The sequence below is a fragment of the Rousettus aegyptiacus genome, unplaced genomic scaffold (genome assembly GCF_014176215.1).
Source record: "Rousettus aegyptiacus isolate mRouAeg1 unplaced genomic scaffold, mRouAeg1.p scaffold_m13_p_4, whole genome shotgun sequence".
NCBI lineage: Eukaryota > Metazoa > Chordata > Mammalia > Chiroptera > Pteropodidae > Rousettus > Rousettus aegyptiacus.
In genome coordinates, this window is record NW_023416307.1 from 21,158,940 (window position 1) to 21,181,373 (window position 22,434).

The window sequence follows — 22,434 nt, forward strand, 5'->3', positions numbered from 1 at the left end:
TTGTTACTGTGCTTTACACAAACTATTCTCTCAAAGCCTTTGGTCAACTTGGAAATATTGTTAAAGGCGGTCCTCCCCTCCCCGCCCCGTGCCTGCTATGCCAGACGCAGCCGGGTTTCCCTGCTGGCTCTGTATTTTACACTACTTATTTAATAGAAACACAAACTTGGAAATTGTGCCACTGGCCCAGCTGGAGCAGTGTTAGGTGAATATGCTGATGCCTCAGTTCAGAGAGGTAACAGGTATAATTCACCTTAAGCAAAGCAAATACCTGGATTTACAAAAATAGAAGTGGCTGTTCACGAAAGAATTCACCACAGAATTCCTTCAGATACCAAGCTCTCCTAGTATGTTTGTGGTTATTTCATTTACGCAAAACTTTTCAGGAACTTCTGTGTTGTTTAAAGCAAGATATATCTATACTGATGTCTCAGTGGATCAGTCTGTTTAAACACTTATCAGGGCTTCCACACAGTTATTTATTTTGCCCTAGTTGATCTTGTTGTTTGCTGCCATTGGCATGAAACGGCCAACTGTGGCTGTTACAGTTGTTGTTTCATTCAATTATAACTTGTAAACCAGTGATTCCCAATCTTTTTCAAGTTAAGACACCTTACCGTTGCTTATTTGATTTTATGAAACTTGTTCCTTTTTTTCTCCCTAAAGAAAAAAGAAGCTTTATGACATATTTATTTTTTTAATAAAACTAAGCAAAAATAAAAGTTCTGGTAATTCTTTAAAACTTTCGGTTGTCGTTTTGGTTCCATTTAAAATAACAATTCAGCATATAGTGGACAATCTATAAATGCTGGTTGGTTGGTTGAATGAGTGATTGAACAGACCTAACTCGAATCTAATGCTTAAACTTTGTGTTCTGGGAATCAGCAGAGTACATTATCTAGCAATTGACTGTTAAGTCACCAGAGAAGAGTGAATATTATTTTGCAGATAAGTATTTGGGATAAAGGGAAAAGTTTTATATCCACAAACAGCTGTAGTGAAAAATATGAACAGATTGTCCCCTTCAACAAGTGCTGGAGGAAATAAAGGAATTACAGAATTGTCAGCTCTCAAGCATCTTAGCTTCCAGCCAACTTAGTCATCTCACTGGTAAATGCGAATGTTTCTGACAGTACTTTCCCCCCAGTGTAATAATTTTGAAATTCTTATATAGTTGCTTTAACCAAGCAAAGAACTATGGAGTCAGTCTAAATTTTGTAATGGTTCCATGGATTTAAAACATACTGAAAGGCATTTCAGTAAATCTTTCTCCCTGCTGACACAGCTATGATTTGCACTATTTCAAAAAGTTGGAACTTACTCTTAATTTAAACTATGGTTAAGATTCTAGGGAGAGTCTGCAAACTCCCCAAGATATTTCAGTATCATACAGTCCTATATATACAGGAAGTTTTTTATGTATGCAACATTTATAAATACTGGATCCTTTATAATTCTCAGTTCTAAAACCCAACTCTACCTTTTGCTAGAAACCTGTTTAGTTTATTTTTAGATATAAAAATAATCCTTAGGGCCTGAAATACTGATCTCGAAAGAGGAATTTTTATACGAGGCCTGAAAATGACTGAAAAAGAATATATTCAACACCCAAACAGTACCACACAGTCCATTTAAATCAGAGGGTTTTTCTTCATTTAAAGAAGGTAAGATGACCGCAAAATGTTCCTAGTTTTTCTTAAATGGGATCGAATAGTCAAAATCTGTTTAGAGAATTCTGTATGACACTTTTCTAATGTCTAATTACTCCATATCACTTATGTTTTTTTTTGTTTTTGGTAACTCAGGCTTTTCTGTCTGACGAATAACCTTTCATTTGGTCAGTTCTCATCTTTGAAATAGAGGGGTTTTTGTTTGTTTGAAAGACTACAAATAATAATGTTCCAACTTTGGGACCCTACATTGCAAAAATTTTTTTGTTAAGTGCTATACAAGGTGATACATTTATTTACAAATTAAGAGGCAGATACATTTTCCTTAGAAAAAAATAGTGTTGGGTTTTCAAAGCAGACTCATCTAGTTTATTGATTTAGGTGCTCTTTGCAGGCAGGTTAAAGACAAGAAATGAAACAGTACTTTTTACCTTAGCTTGCTAACCTTACTCATAAACTTATCATTGTAGAAAGAAAAAGATGTTACTGAAAGGCTTCATCAGCATTAGTTGGTCTTAATTTATTGCTCAACTACTTAGCATGTCTTTGGGGAGACTTAACTCCTGAATAGAACTGTCAAATGACAGCTCTTTTAAAGCTTTACTCTGATATGAATAGAAGTGTGTGTTAGTATTGTTTCATGAATACTTTGCTAAATTCTTCAAGCTAGAGCAGAGGTACCCAACTACTTTGGGGATGTCAGAATTTCACACTTAATTGTACATAACGGGCCTAGTGATTAACAAAACACAAAATGACCAAAAGCTTCTATGAATTCAGAGATCTTTTAAGGAAACATATTATCATAACCATATCTACATTTGATACGTAGGATATACTTATTCTACAGACGACATTTGGTGCTCATATGGATTAATGAGCTCCTGACAGTAACTCCCGTATATTGCTAGAGCTTATAGCCAACAGGCTAGAAATCTCTGGGCTAGACTATATATTCAGGTTTTTATAACTCAATTATAACACATCTATCTCAATTATATCCAGTCTTAAAATAACTTTAAATCAGCTAAGAGGCTCAACCCAGTGTTCAAGAGCTTCTAACCCTCCCAATACTAACAAGTCTTAGGTGCCAAATTGTCATTTGGTGGGCCTTATGTTTAGATACATCAGCTGCACTTCACAGTGTTTCACAGTACATTAAGGACTTCATCTAACAGATTTGAGTGGCAAGAGTACACTAAACAGATGCTACTCAACCACATGATAATGTGGGACTCCAGTGCTGACATGAAATTCTTGTGCAACCATCAGTTTGAAAATTGGGTTTTGAGCAGCAGTGATGGATTTGAGGTTATTTACCACCACTTTTCTGACAAAGGTCCCATTTGAAGGTTTGCATTTCATAGTATCTTGGTGTCAAGGGTTTAAGTCATAATTTCTTAAACTGCGTGAAATGAATTGTGCACTTAGGAGTATCAACCATAAATCTAATTAGCATTGGTCTCAATGAACTAAGCTAAGTGAACCCAGTAACTACAAGCTTTAGTTCCAGCTATTCATAAGTGTAGCTGAATCTCTTCTAAATGCAAATTTCTACTCATATTGCTACCTTTTTCTAAAAATGTAAGTATGTAGTCTTATTTATAATTAACTTGTAGGTATATACAAGTCAGTGCTTGTTAGGAGTAAGAATGCAGATTTTGTATCATTGTTACTCGATCTTGTGATGAATTACTGTAATCAGAGGCAATTGCTTAGTCACAAGCCTAAGTTACACCATTTTAGTATGTGGTATATGGACTAATTGAGATAATATAGAGCAGTTAGCATGCCTGCCTCATGATATACAATCAAAGTTTTGCTAGTAGTAATAATAGAAGTGGCACTGTGATAGGCTAAATAAAGATATCTAAATAAAGATTTGGTAGGCCCCTAAAATATCCAAGTCCTAATCTCAGGAACCTGTGAATATGTGACCTTATATGGCATAAGAGGCTTTACAATGTGATTAAATTAAGGGTCTTGAGATGCGGAGATTATCCTAGGAGGCCCAATGTCATCAGAGAGGCCTTTATAAGAGGAAGGCAGGAAGTCAGAGAGACTGGAAAATGCAATATATACTGCTGACTTTGAAGATGGAGAATGAGGCCACAAACCAAGGAATGCAGGTGTCCTCTATAAGCTAGAAAAGGTAAGGAAACATTCTTCCCTAGAGCCTCTGGAAGTACAGACCTGCCGGCACCTTGAGTGTAGGATTTCTGACCTCCAAAACCGTAAGATAATTCATGTTGTTTTATGCCACTAAATTTGTGGTAATTTGTAACAGTAGCAATAGGAAGCTAATAGAAGTAGTAATTATAATGGAAATTATACTGAAAAATCATCAGGAAGCTGTTCTGATGTAAATTAGTAATTAAAAGAGCACTACAAATATGAAAAATTCAAATGCTTGTTACTTTAAAATCTTATGTGAAATTACAAGAGAGTGGACTACCAGTAGATTTTCAAGACTGATACATATACATGCTAAAGATAAACCATTTAAAATAAGGCATCTTCCAGGATGTATTTAAATAAAGACAAGTGTTATATTTAGATAGCCCAGTCCTCATGAAAAGTGGGGAGAAATCAAATTGCTTTAGAGAATTGATAAAAAAAGATGTAGGGATGGAAAATTTTTAACATTTGAAATTGTTAAATAATGGATTTACTTTGCATATTCAAGCTTCTTTTCGGTGACCTCTTGTTCTTACATAGGAAAGAGTACACTGCTGTTTAAAAAAACATGTTAACTACCTCCTAGAACCCCAGGAATTCCTCCTCCTTGCAAAGGCACTGTGCTCTAGGATATAAAGTAGATTCTTTTAACTTAGGTATAGGGTTTTTTTCAGCCCTGTTGATAAGGAATATTAGAAACCTGTCTTTTGTAGAGACCTTGTTAAAGTCTCAAACCTTATTAAGAACAGCTCCACACCTAACTAGCTTATTTTTTTGTACTCAGGAACTTCTTAGAAAACCTCATTGGGAGGGACTTCTTCTTGCTTCGCTTTTCTCTTATACATTATTCCAAAGAGTCTTATGGAGAGGGTCACAGGATAATCAGATTGTTTTGGTTAAAATATATAAAGTCATATAATTAATATAACGAATTCTTTATCTCTCATAACAGAAATTCAGAATAAGTTATTCCAGCACTGATTAATTTAAAGGTGCAACATTTCCAAAGATTCAGTATGATTCTCTTGGTTCTCCCCTCATGATTACAAGATAACTACTACTCTGGCCCCAAATACAACATCTCATTTGCAACATCCAAAAGTAGGAAGGAACGATCTTAATCTAGTACCTTTTTTTTCTTTAGAGAGTTAGGAAAACTTTTTAAAAGCACCCCAGTAGACTGCCATTTTTGTGTTATTGTCCTAGTTGCATTACATGATGTCTAAACCAATTACTGGCAAGAGGAACAGAATCACTATGAATGATTTGGAGTAACCAGTATCCACTCTCTAGGACAGGGGAGTGATCCATTAAGCAAGTAGTCACCTGTTTCAGTAGTTCAGTCACCTGAAGAAGATTGGGGTTTTGTTAGGAAAAATGAAAGTGGTTGTTGGGGAGGGAAACCAATGATTATCTGTCACACATATTGTTTTTACAAGGTTAAATCAAAGGATCCCACTAAAGGGCACTCCTTGGGAAAGTTTTCCAACCTATTTTCATAAAGACCCTAGGTAGCCATTTGCTTAAAAATTATTCTGGAAGCAAAAATAATGTTTCATCCTATAAACTGACTTAAAACTGGATTTACTGCTGTCTATGAAACTTCTATATTCTAAGTAGTGTTATTTTTAATGTGAAACTTTGGCCTTCCTGTGGACTGGCATTAAGAAGGCCTGGGCAGAGGCCAGAAAGATGATAGACGATAGAGGCTTTGTTCATCCCTCTGGTGACCAAATCAAAGTTGTGACAGAAATAAGGAGCAAGCAGCAAGGAAAAATTGCCTGGGATCCAGATGAACAAGCCATACAACTAGGGAGAAATCCAAGAAATCACTTTGAGACGGCAGAAGGTAGGACAGGGCAACTCAGTTCAGATTAAAAGACACACACACAGACTAAAAGGAAGGGGATGGAAAAAGATATTGCCTTGACGGACCTAGAGGGTATTGCGTTGAATGAAATGAGTCGGATACAGGAAGACAAATATTGCATGATTTCACGTTCATGTGGAATCTGAAGAACAAAATCAATAACAACAACCAAAGCGGAAATAAACTGATGGATACAGAGAATATTTAGAGGGATACTAGATGGAAGGAGGGTTGGGGGGACAACAAAAAAGGGCAAAGGGATTAAGAGGTATAAATGGATAGTTGCAGAATAGACATGGAGATGTAGAGTGTAGCATGGGAAAGATGGTTAATAATGTAATAAATATGTAAGGGGGGAAGAGAGATACTAGATTCAGTGAGGTGATCACTTTGCGAGGTATGTGGCTCTCTGATCACTATACTATACGACTGAAACTGGTATATTATTGTATGCCAACTATAAGTGAAAAAAAACTCATTGAATTGTACAATGTAAATAGAAGTAATTGTCTATTATATTTCAATAAAGACAAAAAAAAAGTCCTTAAAAAAGAATAGCAGAAACACGTTACTAACAATAAATTTCTCTATTGTCATTTAAATAAATTTTATTAGAGCTGGAAAAAAAAAAAAGGCCTGTACAGGGGGCAGGAACAAACACTTTGGTTACATTATTACTTCAGCTGAAATCCTGGCATCATTATTTCCATGTAGGTAACTTGAGCAGGTTATCATCTCTAACACTCAGTTTCCTTATAATAAATAACCTCATAGACTACATAAGGATTAAAGGAGAATTCATTTATAACATTGAACAAAAATAATGCTGACATAGCTTGAGTCCAAGGTCTCAGAATGAAGCCAAATTGAAGATTAATATTTGGGAGTAGGGATAAAACCCTGCAAAGTGAAATAATTCGGTTTCCTTGGTTTTAGACTCAAAATCTTCTACTTCTTAGTCACAACTTTAAAAATATATAAACGACATAGATGATAAAATACAATGAAAACAAAAGGTTAACTCTGTCTATTCTACCTCCTAGCATTAAAACAAACCTCTCATCTTTATGGAAGTGCAAAAAAAGGCTAGTTCTGGGAAGGGAGACGGGATTGGCAATGGACAGCATCAGAAATGGATGTTCATCCCTCAGAATTTGCCAGGACACCACAGGACAACTTGAGCTTGTGCCAGGCCTTGGAAATGATAAAGTCAAATCATGTCATTACCAACAATCAAACTCAGCTAGCTTTCTACATTAATGCAGACCAATAGCTGATGGAATTACCAGGCAGTAGTCGATTGAGAAACCCAGGAATACCCAGTTCTGGGTATACCCAATTCTGCCTTGGATCAATCACTTCTCGTCCCAAGGGATCTCTGCGGAGGTGTTTGCCCAAAGGAAGCAAAGTAAAGAGACTACTATTAGAATGGGGTCTTGGCTCCAATCTCTAATACAGTAAACTGAACTGACAGAAGGCTACTTTGTTATTGGTTAGGACCAAATACCCTCAGATTCAGAAGGTTATGTAGGAGCCCTGCTTCAACTACTTCCTACTTCTAATACCTTAACTGGGGTATCAGCCTTTATTTCTGTGATACAAAGAAAGACCAGTCTAACTAATTTTCCTGCCATCTCCAGGAAGAGAAAAATATCTGTGACTTAGAGTGAGGGTTCACAAAATTTTCTATAAAGAGCCTGGTAGTAAATACCTTAGACTTGGAAGGTCATACAGAACCTCACAGCTACTCAACTCTGCCATTGCAGCACAAAAGCGGCCATAGGCAATGTGTAAAGTGAATGAGCCTAGCTATGTTCTAACAAAACCTTACTTCTAGCCCACTACCGCCTATGCTATACACCACTTTCATTCAGTCTAAATAATTGAACCAAAGTTAGTTTATTTGATTTGTTACATCAGATGTCCAGGTACTATATCAAATTGTTGATTCTTGCTCTTAGTATAATTGTGCTTCTAATTACAGGGAAAGCATTATTACAACTTTGTAAAATCTAATTTCCTTTCCTTCCCTGTCCAGTAATAGACCATATTCAATTCAAAAAGAAAATTGAAAGCCTTTAGGAAGGCTGTGCTCTGTGGCTGACATTATTTGCGAAGGCCTACAAAATGCTTGTGTTCTCCACTCTGGGGACAGTGGTGAGTCATGGGGCCACTATGAGAAGGCTTCTGCCATTGCTCTGATATACCCACCAATTTAAAGGCCATCCCATCCTTGCTGTTTTGGTTCAACGGAAACCTCACATTAGAGAGCAGAGTAGATGAGAAACCAGCTGGCTCCCATAGTGGCAGAGAGTCTCTTACCAGAGTGCCTTTGGGCTTTTCTGTCATAAGATGGCCAAAGGCCCAAAGAAGCCTGTAAAGGCAAGGGGTCACAAGAGTTGGAATTGTCTGAATGATGATAGGACTCTCCAGGGCTAGAAAATGGAGCAGGTAGCTTTCTCTGGAGACAAATAGAGACAACAGGATGGAAAGGGTAGAAACGATATTACAGCGCCATGACCATATGTTTGACAGAGCTCAGGATTAGACCCAAGTACAAAGAGGCTGGTGTTAGAGCCTGCAGTTGGGCTATATGGAAGCAAGAGATTAGGACTAGGAGATGGGTTTTGTTCTGTCTCTCCAGAAATGGGCGGGGGAGGGGAAAATGTATCTAATGAGCAGAAAAAGTTGGAAGCAGACAACTGGCAGACATTCCTATAGACTTTCCAAAATTAAAAAACCAGAGAAATTTAGCAGCTTTTCATAGAGTTGCCACAGGGCCTCAGAAAAGCCAACAAGGAGGTAGTGATGGTTATGGTGGTAGTGATCATGATTATTGGGGTGATATAGTGGTCCTTCATGATGGTGACTGTGATGTTGGTGACGGCAGCTGTGGTGATATGGTGGTGGATGGAGAAGGTGATATGCTGATGGTGACAATGGTGATGATGGTTGTGGGGACAGTGATGTTCATGATCAAGGTGGTCATGTAGGTCATGACAGTGATGATGGTGATGATAGTAGTGTTGCTATTTGTAATGGTGGCGATGGAAAGGGGAAGAAATCAGGACCCTTAGGACTTGACTACAGGGAAAGTAAAAGAACGATCTAGAAAGAAGGGGAAATAAATTTTTATTGCCTAGCTCCACTGTAAAGACTCATAGGAGAAGGGAAGTACAAAATTTTTTACCTTGAGCCCTTCCTCAGAATTATATCTTTGGAGTCAGGAGAGAAAAGCAATAAATTCAAATAGATTGTTTAGTGAGAAACAGAGACCTATGGTGAATGGTTTTTTTATTTAGGAAGATATGTTAATGGCTTCTTGATTTTGAAAATGAAGTTTTTTTCATCTATCTCCATTCTTGATGGAAAGGGTCAGGGCTGCCTTAGTGTACAACTCCAGGGAGCATTATTCACTAGTCAGTGTGAATGGCACCCTGGAGAGGTTTAAAGCTTAGACCGCAGCTATGCCTCAGGCCTTGGCAGGACATAGTAGTCTGTAGTCTCAGAAACTGGGGCTGGACCCTGAATTCAGGGAAGAAATGAGGGAACAGAAAGTTCTCTGAAGGGAAAAGATTGTGGCAACAACAGGAAGATAGGCCAGGCGCAACGCCGTACAGAATCAGTAAGACATTCCCAGTGGTGGGCAGCAGTCTGTGAACTTAGGAAGGGCATTGTGTGATACCTAAATTTTAAGTTGTTTACTGTTCTGAACTGTATTTACTCTGTGTTATCTACAAGTCTTAAGTAAAGCCTTACGTCAGCCTTGAGCCTTAGGAATGCTGGGAAGGAGGTTATGTCTTCTCTTGGGGTCATGTGGAGAAAGAACAGAAGGAACAGAAACCTTCGAGTGACAGACGACTGACCCAGAAGAGAGACATCAAGCAACCACCAGGAAAATGTAACTACCAGCAGAATTTAAGCACTTTCTGTAGAAATTCAGGGACATACCCTGGCCTTCCCATAAATAAATGAGACAAGAATAATTAACTTATTTTATTGTGTTAGTAAAGGATGACCCTAGAAGGCTGGAGAATATGGAGAATCAATAATAATGTTAACCGATATTTGTTAAACATTTATTGATATTTATTGAATATTTACTATGTGAAAGGCTCTATATTAAAGGCCTTAATGGTCTTAGCTCAATTTTACAGTTGAAAAAATACTGCCTATAATAAATTATTCCAATTGAGAGAATGTAGCCAGTGAATGGCAGAGCCCTATTTAACCTGTTTATTAATTTCCAAATTCACACTCCAAATCTGTGGTCTCTAAACATTGTGATGATACATTCCTATCATTAAAAACTTTAGGGGCATGCACCCCATTGTATGTATATTTTATTTATTCATAAATTACATATATATTCTTCTCCACTAATAAATGATATGTTACAAAACAGGCACAAACTAGAAATGAAACTAAAAAGGTGAATGATATTAAAGTTAAAAAAAAAAATTTTAAAAACAAGAAATGCAGTGTTTTTATATTTTTATTAAATGTATGCAAATATTTTTTGTTCTCATTATAAAAAAAATAGTAATAGTAGCTGGAAAATAGTATATCACAAAGATACTATATCCAGGTGGAAAAAAAGTCCATCATTGACTGAGCTTACTAAATCATGATCCTAATGTTTTCATTCTTAACCTCTTAAGACAAAGATTTCTGTTGAAATTCAGCTAGTAAATATTCATATTTCCAGATGTCAATCAGTCATTCTTGCAAACTTGTAGAAAAGTGTCGGTTTTTATATTTTTAACATACGGCGTCGTATTCTATCAAAACCATTTAGATGGCTGCGAAACAAAAATTCTGCTCTCAAGTGTTTCTAAGAATACACATGTGAACGTTTTTACATGATACACTTATTTTTCATTAGAAACAGAATCACATAAAGTGAAAACATCAAACTATTTTTTTTCAAAATGCTCTGTCCATGTAGGTTTTTTATGAAATACATAAGCATTCCTCACACATTGTTCAAAGGTGAAAAGACAGTTTAACTTAAAACAACAGTTTAAATGTGTGGGAGATTTTTTGTTTTGTGTGGTTTTTGTTTTTTTTTTTTTTTTCTTTCAAAAATATCTTCTAGGTCACCAGAGTCAACTAATTGTTGTTAGAAATAAAAGGCCAGCAACTTTGAAACATTAGTGTTTTTATAAAATAAGAATGTGTAATTAATCTTTAATTCTAACTTTATTTTAAGAACTTTGTCATGAGATAACCAGTGACTCTAGGTGCGATATAAAGATTTTCACGGCCACGATCCTTTGTCCCCATCTAATGAAATTTGACAAAAATTGAACTATTTAGGGCAGGTTTTGGCAAACATTTTCTGTAAAGGGCTTGTTAATAAATATTTTAGGTTTCTCAGGCCATAAGGTCTATGTGGGGCCCAGGAAGATTTCCTTTGTGACTTTAGTTCTCTGACTGGTAGAATAATTCGAATGACGTGCAGCAGATTATCATAAGGAAATCAAATTTTAATACCCAGAGGGAATTCACATCAGCATGAAAATTGCAAAGGCAGTGAGACAAAATGAGGTATATATGTCATTTTGGACTAAGGAGGGGGAAGCAGGCAATTCACAGGTAGATGAGAAAGAGCAAACTATTGGTAAACATTCTTTCAGGGCCACCCAGATACAATGAGACACTATGGGGAATTTAACAAACGGATTTTTTGCTTGGATCCTTCCTATCTGCCACACTTAATTCATATGTGCTGAGGCGAATATGTTAAGGTTCCCTTCCTGAAGCAGTTTCTTCTATCTGAATCTCTTTAGGAAGGTAAGGGGGAGGTAAAAAATCAATAAATAAAAGTAAAACTTTTCCTGAGTTGGTTGGATTTTAATTGTTTTCAGTTAGAAATAATCTGCATGCCAAGGTGGCACATGGCAGAGTGGGGAGGGGGTGCGGGGGGTGGAGGGTGGGGAGCTTGTTCCAACCCCTACACCACTCAACTATTTTGTTGCTGCCCAAAAGCAGCCATAGACAATACTAAACCAATGAGCATGGCTGTATAAATAAAACTTTATTTACAAAAATAGACATCAAGCTGTAATTGGCTGTGGCTATAGTTTGCTGACCCAACTTCAGGATAATATAATTTCTAAATCCACTCAACCAAGCACAGATAACCTGCGATATGTTCCAATATTCCAAAGAGTACACATGCCTTTCTCTGCTCTGGGAACCTCTCATTTTTTCCTTAGGGTACTACACTTACTGTATGATGGTGCCCATCCAAGAGACAGGCCTAATGAGGCTGCCAGTGTCATTAAAGCTAAAAGCTAGGGAAATTTAAGATTATTCTTTCAAATTGGGGGGTAAAAAATGAATGTAAATTATATTCCGATATTTTTTCTCTCTTCTCTATTGATCATTGTTTATACACCACTGTATTTGCCACTGTATTTACCCTTTTATTGACTTAAAGCTACTGCACATTTGTTTGTGAAAGCAAGTGATAGGGATCTAAAAGGGTAGGTAAAATGAAGGAGAGGAGGTGTGTGACTTTTATCATCTCTAACTCTAACCACCTTTCAGATGGGGGGGTCAATGTGATGACTGTTTTCAAGAATGGAAGTTAAGGAGCACAGAGATAAACTAGTGGAGGAAGAAGCAGAACAGGGCTTGTAGTTCTTGGACAGACTTTCTAATAGCCATCCAGACCAAGTCTGTCTTCCCACACTATGTCATTATTATTTATTTAAAGGTATGTCTTACTACTAGACTGTGAGCTTCTTGAAGGTATCTTTGTATCTTCAGTACCTTTATAGGAAACCAAGTATTATGAATACTCAATAAATAAGGTTTGTTGGGTGATGAATGAAGAGGTACAGAAGAAGAAGCAAAAGATTCGGGACCCATTCCTGAGGAATAAGGTAATTTAAGAACAGAAAAGACAAGACAGACACAAAAATATAAGGCAGCATATGTCTCCAAAGTGTCACTGTGTACTATGGACCCACCCCAAGCAAAGGACGGAGGAAATTGCTGTGACTCAGCAGAATGGGATATTTCACTACCATCAGGAGATGTGTTACGTGAAAAGATATAAGGTAAGGCACCACGTTTTTTAATTATGTTTTTTTCATACATAGCCAGAGTGACAATAATTTAGTTGATTTGATCAACACAGATTAAGGGACTAGAAAATTATGGTAAAACACAATCTACTTAATGCCAACTTACGTGGTTTGTTTAGACTTATTGAACTGGAAAATGCCAAATTCTTTTTACTTGGCATCGTGTGAATATTATCTGCGATGATTAAGTGCAGAATCTCAGACCATGTCAAGACATCAGCCAGCTGATGACTGATTGTCTTTAAGCAGGCATGGCCTTCCCTTGAAGACAAAGGTTAATCCTGTTTTCTGTATTTCATAGTTTGAACTGGTGTCAGTTTATAATGTCTCAAGTGTCATTAAATCTGGATATTATTTGTCAATTAAGATTCCTTTGGTCACATTAAGCTTTGCAGGCCCTTATATGTTTGCCTTCTTGCTCTTGCTGCTCTTGCTCTCTCTCTCTTCCTCTCCCCTCCTCCTCCCCCTCTTCTCCTCCCTCTCCCTCTCTCAGCTCAGCTCTCTGAAAATTCCTGCTGAATCAACATATTCACTTCTCTTTGGGACAGGGAAATGGACCACACAGTTTGAAACGGAGTGAATAAATAGAGGTGTGAGTAGAATGCAAAAGTAGGAAATTAGTGTTACTTTTCAAGTAGCACAGGACTCTGCTTAGAAGAAAAAACCTTAAATTCTAGTCCCAGCTTTTCTGAAAGCTTTATCCAAGTTACTTAACCCTTCTAGGCCTCAGTTTCCTCAACCATAAAATATGTGGGTCTGATCTCTACTGCCCCTTCCAACTCTGTGATTCTAAGACAAATTAAGAAATACCAAATAATAAATCTGTGGCTTGAATCATTAATACTAATGCTAAAGACTATGACCTTAGAGACAGAATATGCTTCATAAAGAAAGTCATCTGATTCCAGGCTGAGTGACTCCAAAGAAGGATCTCAAAAACAGAAGGTGGAAAATATAAGTCGAAATCTAAGATTATTCCCAGTTGTCACCCTGATACCTCCACAGGACTCTCAGACATATTTTCTACCTGTACTAAAGCAGACTCCTCCCTGGGACACAGCCACTTCCAGTCACAATTTCTAGAGCTCTGTCTCAATTATTCTGTCTCTCGCAGGTTTTTCTCTTTTCACCTCCACTAGCCAGTACCCACACGGCTACCCTTTCTCTCCCTCTTCCAAGAACACACCAGAGGGTGTTTCATCAAGAGCCACACAAAAGCCTTCCCTGAAATCTGATCTCAAGGCCAAAGGACCCTGATCAGGAGTTAGCCCAGCCCTCTCCCATGACCCACTTTTTAATAACTTCCTCCCCTGTGATCAAATTCTGTAGGCACAGATAACAGGCCATACCGCCTGGAAAGGCTCCTGCAATATTGACTCTGGCTTTCTCCCCTGGGGCTCTTGCTCGAGTGCAAGCCCTACAGCCTTCTAGTGAGTATTCAGAAACACTTTTCATCTGTACCCAGCTTCACAGAGCAGGTAGACTCTGCCAAGAATGGATGACATTCACTCCTTGAATGGAGCATTCAGAGCTGCTGTCCACATGTTGATGGTGAGCAGGTTGTGTCTTCTTTGCTCCTTCTTGGTCAGATTGTGCTCTCTGACTCAGCTTCGCATGCAGCTGCTCTCTCGGGTGTTACCGAGGCTTTTTCTAATGAGCCATTTCTCCTTCCTGCAGCCCCACTGGCACTCAAACCGCAGGCCACTTCCCCAGGCTCTGTCCCTGTGTGGGTTCTCACATCCACCTTGCAACTGATGGAAATTTTGCCTAGGAGCAAATTAATTCCTCACGATTCTACTAGATTCATAGTTAATGCATTTTAAAAATAGATACTGAATGTCATTTCCATGGCTATTTCAGATTATTGATGGCAAATTTTCTTTTAAATGAAACTTTTATATGCATAAATGAGTTATTTAACATGGACAGATTTTATTCCCAAGAGGAGTAGCGGTTGTAAGTATTATTTGCTGTCCTTCCTTGGCACAGCATTGAAGAAAACCACAGAGATTGGGCTCGCGATACAGACATCTGAAAAACATTTGATTTCCATCATATTTCTTAAAATTTTACTGGTAGCTGAAGACTTATCAGTCCATAATCATAAATGGACCGGAACATGAAATAGCTGTGAGAATTTAGAAAAACACTCCTGCTGGAACTAGTTCATTCTTAGAAACCAAGGTCTGTTCTAACTTAGAAGGAGGAAAATTATAATATCACATATGCATTGGAAAGTATTTTTCAAGAAAAGTCACCTTTTTTCAATTATCTATCTGAACATTGGTCAGGGCAGTTGTTCAGATCTTTAAAAGGTTTAGAAATGAGTGCATTGCCTTCCAAAAAGGATGTCCATTCTGAGAGAAAATGCCTTTTCTGAAACGTTAACTAAACTCACCTTATAGGAACCGTATCCAAGCCCTGGCTGAGAAATGCCCACTCATGGAGCCAGCCAAAAAGGTGACTGCACAACTGAGTCTAGGAGCTTTTACACTTTGAACATTTAAAATTCATTCCAACTGGAACTATAACTACAATAGTATCATGTAATGTATAACTAACTACACATGAGGAGGACTTTGTATGAAAATTACATATATAATTATTTTTACCGAAATGCTTTCTTTTTCAAAACATGTTTATTAAATAGCTAAGATATGCAAAAGGTAAAAGTGAAATCATTACAAAAGAATATGTAGAGCTTCCCTAATCTCCCCAAACCCCTGCTGAGGCAAAAACCTTTTATCCTTTTTCTATATCCCTCCAAAGATAATACGTATGTGTATCTTTATTTTCGTAAGGATGATAGCATATCGAACACGCAGCTCTTGCACCTTGCTTTCCCCGCACTGAATTCATCTTGGAGCTAGCTTCCTTCTTTTGAATGACCGCAAAGCGTTCTCTCACGTGGATGTTCCGTCATTTACTTAGCTAATCCCCCAGTGATGAACTTTCGTGTTGTTCTCAGTCTTCTGCTACTACAAGCTGTGCTGTGGCAAATATTCTTATGTATACATCTTCATGCATACATGCCATCGTTGCTATAGATTAAATTCCTAGAAGTGGGGTTGTTAGGTCTAAGGATGGTGCATTTTAAATTTTGGTGGATATTACCGTGCTGACCTCCTTAGAGACTGAACCAATTTCCCTGCATTCCTTGCATACCTCCCCCGACTCAAAAAAAAAAAAAAAAAAAAAAAAAAAACGTAGGCGAGGACAATGGTCTCAGAATCAATCTCTTTGCTCTATTTGAGTTTCTGCCTTTATGGAATTGCTTTCAAAGTAAAGAATAGTATACCTAACAGAACATGACACAATTAATACAATATTATCATTCAGGTCTCAACTCAAATGTTATTCTCTCAACAAAATTTCCCTGATCCATTATCCTTTGTGCTGTCTTACTATCACTTGTCACTGTAAGAAATTACTTTGCTTTTTATTTGTTTATTGTTCCTCCTTAACCCTGCCAACCCCACTAGAAGGTAACCCTTGGGATAGCAGTAAGCATGACGGAGTGTCTGTGCTGTTCACCCAGTATCTGAGCCAGTGCCTGGCATGGACTGGCCACTGAATACATGCGCACTGAACGAGACCCTGGGTCCAAAGGTGCCCTTGGTCCCTATGGATGTGAGTTTGCTCTGGAATAACTTTACGGAGCCCTCCAAGAAAGGTGGGGGATGGGGGGGCTGGCTCAGAGGAGTTTCTAACCCATTCTGGGAATATTTTACATGCTTTTGAGGGAAAACAAGGCTTACACTAACTTCAAGGAAAATAAACGGGGCTGGTAGAAACTACCGAGTCCTTTGATTTGGGCCTGAAGGAAAAGAAATTGCATTATCCTTGGTTCTGGGCGAATTATGTCAAATTGGAATAGACATTAACAAGTGTAAAGTGGCTTGAAGAGTGTCAAGCACCATTGCTATGATTATTAAGAGAATAGAGAGATGTTCTTTAATAAATAAAGCAGAGGTCTTTGACCTTTAGTTTATAACACTCCGTTTTGAGGAAGTTGTATCAGGTGGTATCTGCTGTAGAAGTGATTCAGTGAATGTAGGTAGTGATAAATGAGTGTTTGTCGAAGGGGTGTTTCTAAACCCTCTAAGGGTTATTCGGCTGGGTCCCGGGTGTGGCTGGCAAGTTTGGCTGGGCCTAATTAATTAGATTCAGCTGCGTGGGAAACTTTAGTAATGGCTGTTGATATAAACGTGTCTTGCCACTCGTTTCCTGGCGCGGTACCAGGAAGATATGAAAATGTCATTTGAACTTTCTAGGCGTTATGTATTCTGGGATATACAGAGGATACCATGTGTCTCTTTCCACTAGAAAATGTTTTTCAGTCTTGATTACTTAAATGCATGAAGTAAGTTTATCTTCATTGTCAAAGAATGTGCATTTCTCAGAATTTTTACAGAATTCTACTGCTCAGTTTCTTATATAGAAATTGCATCTAGTCTTTCATGCTTCAGTGCCACTCTAAGGGAGTGTCCTGTGAGATTTAGACCCCCTTCATCCCCATTAGTCATCTTTCCCAGTTCTTTAAATGAACAATTAATTTTTCTCAATCTTAAAATGCTATGAGAGTACAGTTTCAAAGATAAGTCTTCTAGCTGGTATCCACTTCCAGCTGGATGGCTGTTCCTGAGCACCCCCAGTTCTCAAGTCAACCCTGGGCATGGTCCTCCAGATCCAAAGACACCGGAGATTGCAGGAGTGTCTGTCCAAAGACAGCCTCATCTGTCAGCTCTCTACTTTTTGCCTATCAGATATACCATCTCCAGGGAAGTCATTCTTGGTTGCCTTTCACAGAGTTCCCTGCTCCGATCTCAGCAAGCCCCAGGACCTAAGTAAACTTCTGACTGTGGAAGAATATGGCGGGACAGGGTCATCCTGTGTAGGAAGGAACCAGCAGCATCAGATGCAGGAGGACTTTTCTAACAGGTGGCTTCTTCTCAGGCCCAGGCTCTACAGGTGGAAACTTCCAGATATTAACACTTAGCAAAAAGACGCTCACTCTAAGGGCTGTGCAAAGCCCCAACCCCTCTTAGACTGTGACATTTGAGAAGTGCCCTCCCCACAGCTGGGAAGAAAGTATGATCCTGAATTGGGGGTAACTAGAGCATATAAAGTTTGTTTGAATTACATAATTTGTAAGACATTAAGAACAAAATTGATCCTAAGGGTTCAAGGTGCTCCTCCTTTTCATAGAATATATTTTTCAAACTTTTTGTAAAATACCCTCAAAGAAAAATGAACTACATATTGGTGTTTAAGAAACATATAAGATTTTGAAAGAGGTAAATGCTGAAATTCTGTCCCACTCAGGATTCTGCAATATATAGTTTTCTGTATAGGTTATGAAACATCCATCTGCCTGCCTTAGATTTTCTGTCCAGGAAATAAGAACTTTCCCACAAGTAACTTAAGTTGCCTGGGGGAAAAAGATATAAAGAAACACATACTTCCTAGCATGTGGAATGAGGAATGATGTTATAATTCCCATTCATATGATCCACTGAGATTGTTTCTGAAACAAAATGCCCTTTAATTAAGAGAGCTGCTCCTTAGGAAGGCTCATTTTGCCAAGCCTGGCTTACAGTCTTAATAATATCTGCCCTTCGAACCAATCTATGTATCGACTCAGTTTTCCAGAGCTAAGGGCACAACAGTGAGGGCATGGCTTTCTCTGCAGTTTCTAAATCCTCTGCATAAATGTTCTGTCCAGGACCTGTGGGTAGGGTAACCAGTGTGGCTATAACCCTGAGACCAAGCTGTATGAGAAAAGCCAGTGCAGCCTATTGTCTTAGTCAGCTGGGTCTGTCATGACAAAATTCCAGAGGTTGGGTTGCTTAAACAACAGAAACTTGTTTGCTTTCTCACTGTTCTGGAGGCTGAACATCCAAGATCAGGGTGCCAGCAGCCAGATTCTGAAAGGATCCTCTTCTTGGTTTGCAGATAGTCATCTTCTATGTCAGAGAGAGAGAGAGAGAACATGAGGGCTCCACCTGAAGGCCCCATCCCAAATAACATCACACTGTGGGTTATGACTTAAACATATGAATTTTGGAGGGACACAGTTCAGTCTATATATAGCAGGTATTACATTGGGATAATCGAGGGTTTACCTCTAAATGCTTGTGTTTCCTCATCTGTAACATAGAGGCCATTCTAGATGCAAACTTCTGTGATTTCTACAGAGAAGCTCAACCCAAAGCCTATTTAAATGGCCTCATCACTGAGATGAGTAGGGAGTGCAGGGCCTACAAAGGCAGCAGCCAGGCAAGGGTCATCTGTTAGTACCAAAAGCTCACAGAATGTAGTCAAGATCCATTCACCGTTCATCTGGTATTTATTGAGCCCCTACTATGATGAGTCAAGCACAAGTCTAGGCGCTGGGGATACAAGAGCCAAGAAACCACCAACTCCCCCTGCCCTCATGAGGCTTCCATTTAAATATTGCACCAAAAGTTTGGCCAGAGCAAGAGGCTTTGGAAAGCGAAGGTGTGAGCACTCAATTAGTCCTGCATTTTAAAAATTGCATTGTTTAATGTTTTTTTCCCTTTGTCAATTTTTGAGATACCCCAAGAATGCATGCTGTTCAGAGGAAGAGGAGATGCCCAAGGTGGGACCAGAGGAACGAGCTTCGCCCCATGAGTGCTGCTCGGCTCTGTGGCTGACATGCTTCCTGTGTGGCCCTGGACTGCCAGCTTCCACCTCGTGCCCAGTTCTTTATTGACAATGTAGGGATGATCCTATTTGCCTGTCTCCTGGGGATATGTGTGAATCACCTACCAGTATTTAGAAAGTCCACTTAGATGGAAGGGCAAGTAAATGAAGTGAGCTTTGCAACTACCCTCCATCCGGCTAACTTGCTGCTTGCCTTTCAAGAGATCTGCGTATAATTACCTGATGTCAGCACCAGCTGTACAAAGGTAAGAGGCTGAGGGAGCCAGGTGGCTCAGGAGAGAGACACTTGAACAGGCTTTGGGAGAGGAGCTCTTTTCTCTGGCTCCTTATTCAAATCCTTTCAAAAGAGGAATGACCTACTCAATGTGAGCAAACAGTTTCCAAGACTGATGAGTTTCGCTTACACAGAAGAGAACAAAAAGTTATCCCTGGGAGACACTTATTTTCTGAGAAGCCGTGGGCAGCCAGTGGCTGTGGGCATTTGGCCAGATACTTCAGGTAGAAGCTACCACTACCTGAATTACTCCCAGCAAATTCTTTGATATAGTTATGTTCATTGTGCTAAGTAGGGCACAGATGAACTGTGTTTGGTCCTGTGGCTGCTGACAGAGTTGGGGGAGGGGCAGAAGTTAATGATTAAATTTCTATCCCCTCATTTTGTCCAATGTTTTTCTTCAGTTGGGGAAACAATAGATATTGTGATAGGATGATTTCTAATGAATAAAACAACTTTAAAGTGGAAGCCATGAGAGAAAGTCATGTTGTCATTTTTGGTAACAAAAAAATGCAAGAGTAACTCAGTCTGCAGTTAAGACATAAAGAACTTCAGGGATTGTTAGGGCAATGTGACATTGCTAAGGGATTCTCTACCCAATACTTTTCCACAGTTTAAAGGAAAACTCTTTTTTAGCCACCTTATTTCCTAACCCTCCTCACTTCAGACTGAATGAAACGCTTATCCCAAGGAAAGTAAACCGTCCTAGCAAAGGAGGAAATGTTTTTGGTTTATAAATTGGGAGCTGGACCTCTCGCTAATTTGTGACTAGTGGCTAAGGGCCCAGCCTTCTCTCCCTTCCTTCTCCTCTCCTTTCCTTCTCCTCTCCTTTCTTTCCTCCCCCTTTTCTTCCTGCCTCCTCTTAACTGTGATTAAAAGGTTTTAGTCCATTAAGTAAAAAGTGGTACCTCTCTGACCTCTCCTCTGAGGTGTTCCAAGTGCGTCACGCGCCTGGTGTGACTGAAAAGTAACAAGTCAGAGTTCCAGGTCTGGCTCTGGGAGATAAGTCGCATCGCTTTTTAGTCACAGTGCATTGTTTCAGGATTATCAACATCCAGGGAGGGGGGTTGGGCAGGCGGGCAAATGACCCAGTAGGAATGTGAGTATGTGACCTGCGGCACTCTGGGTTAAGTTCACAGTAAGCCCCGCTTCCACTGTGGGAAAGCCCTCCCTTCTAGAAGGCCAGGGAGACATGCGTCATCAGTGGTGGGATCAGATGCTTTGCAGCCACCTTAGGACCAGGTGTCTGTCTGCATACGGGAAATTTCCTCAGAGGTTTCCTGGTGAATTCCTGAGTGAGCAGGGTTAGAACAAAACAAACCAAGCACAGCAGCCATGACTTTGAGGCCCTCTGCCCTTTCTTTCTGGGTCCCAGACTTTGTGATCTTAGTGGGCGCCTCAGAGCCTTGTTTTTACATAGCCTAAGCCTGAGCCCTCAGGAGCCATCTCCCACCCTGGATTCATAAAATAAGAGCTAGACGATGCTGAATTCCGATTTCTACTCTGAATAGTCTGCAGAGCTGGGTTCTAAACTATGCCGGTGGCTCCCCCCCCCCCCGCCCCCTTATTTATATTTTGTTTATTTGGGCTAGGATCATTCTTTAATAGGCCGATCTGCTTTCCGCTCAGTGCTTAACTTGTGAATAAAAAAAAAAAAAAAAAAAAAACATTAGGAGCTGTGTGAGTTCTCACTGGGGGTGTTAGGACATCAGACTGATGATTCAAGAACAATGAGCCTTAGATGCTAATGACCAGGACCGCAGATCGCCCTTGTACAAACGTGCTAACATTCACAGGTCTGTCTGTCGGGAAGGAAGAATTCCCGAATGTCCTTTGCACTGTCCAGTAGCAGACCTTTAACCCCGCACGCCAGGCCCAGGATCTCAGCCTCACCGGCTCTTTCCTCACTCCAAGGAGGAGCTACTCACACACAGTTTTCTGCACAAAACATGCAGTTGGGCTGGACACGAATCTGCTTTATGGTTTTCCCAGTTATCACCCTCTTCCTGTGCTCAGACCAGCAAGTTCCGCTGTGCTTTTTTGGGAACACATCGGTCTTAGCTGGAGTTAACTCTACAATGCCACCGACAGCATTTATCATAAGTCAGGCCCTGGGCTTGTTTGTGGACATACCTTGTGGGCCTGGGGCCAGAGTCATTGATGATGGCATCTGTAAGGTCAGCACGTCATCTGAGGAGAGTCACTCTCATTTACTGGTCACCGGGCTGCTGACTTAGACTTTTTTTTTAAGTGTACTTTTCTCCCTTCGCCCAAAAAAGGTAGCATCAGCTCTCAGAGGATTTAAAAAATGTCAAGTATAGGAATCATTACATTTCTTACCAGTTAAAAAGCTGAACAGAATTACAAGCTAGCAGGGCAATATGTTGATCCTTATAAAAGACAGGTTATAGGTACAGGGAGTGTTACTATACTATTTTCTATAATTTTGTGTAGGTGTAAAAGCATTCAAATAATTTTTTTAAAGATTCTGAGCATTCATTTGACATGATACAGAAACATTTGACATGTGCAAATTCTTATTCAACTGCTATTAAGAACTCTCATTGCCTGAGCACTTAGCCTTGGATCTGAGGATCTATGCGCCAGACCTCTACGTGCGTAATTTCCAAGACTCACAACAACCCTGCCAAAACAGGA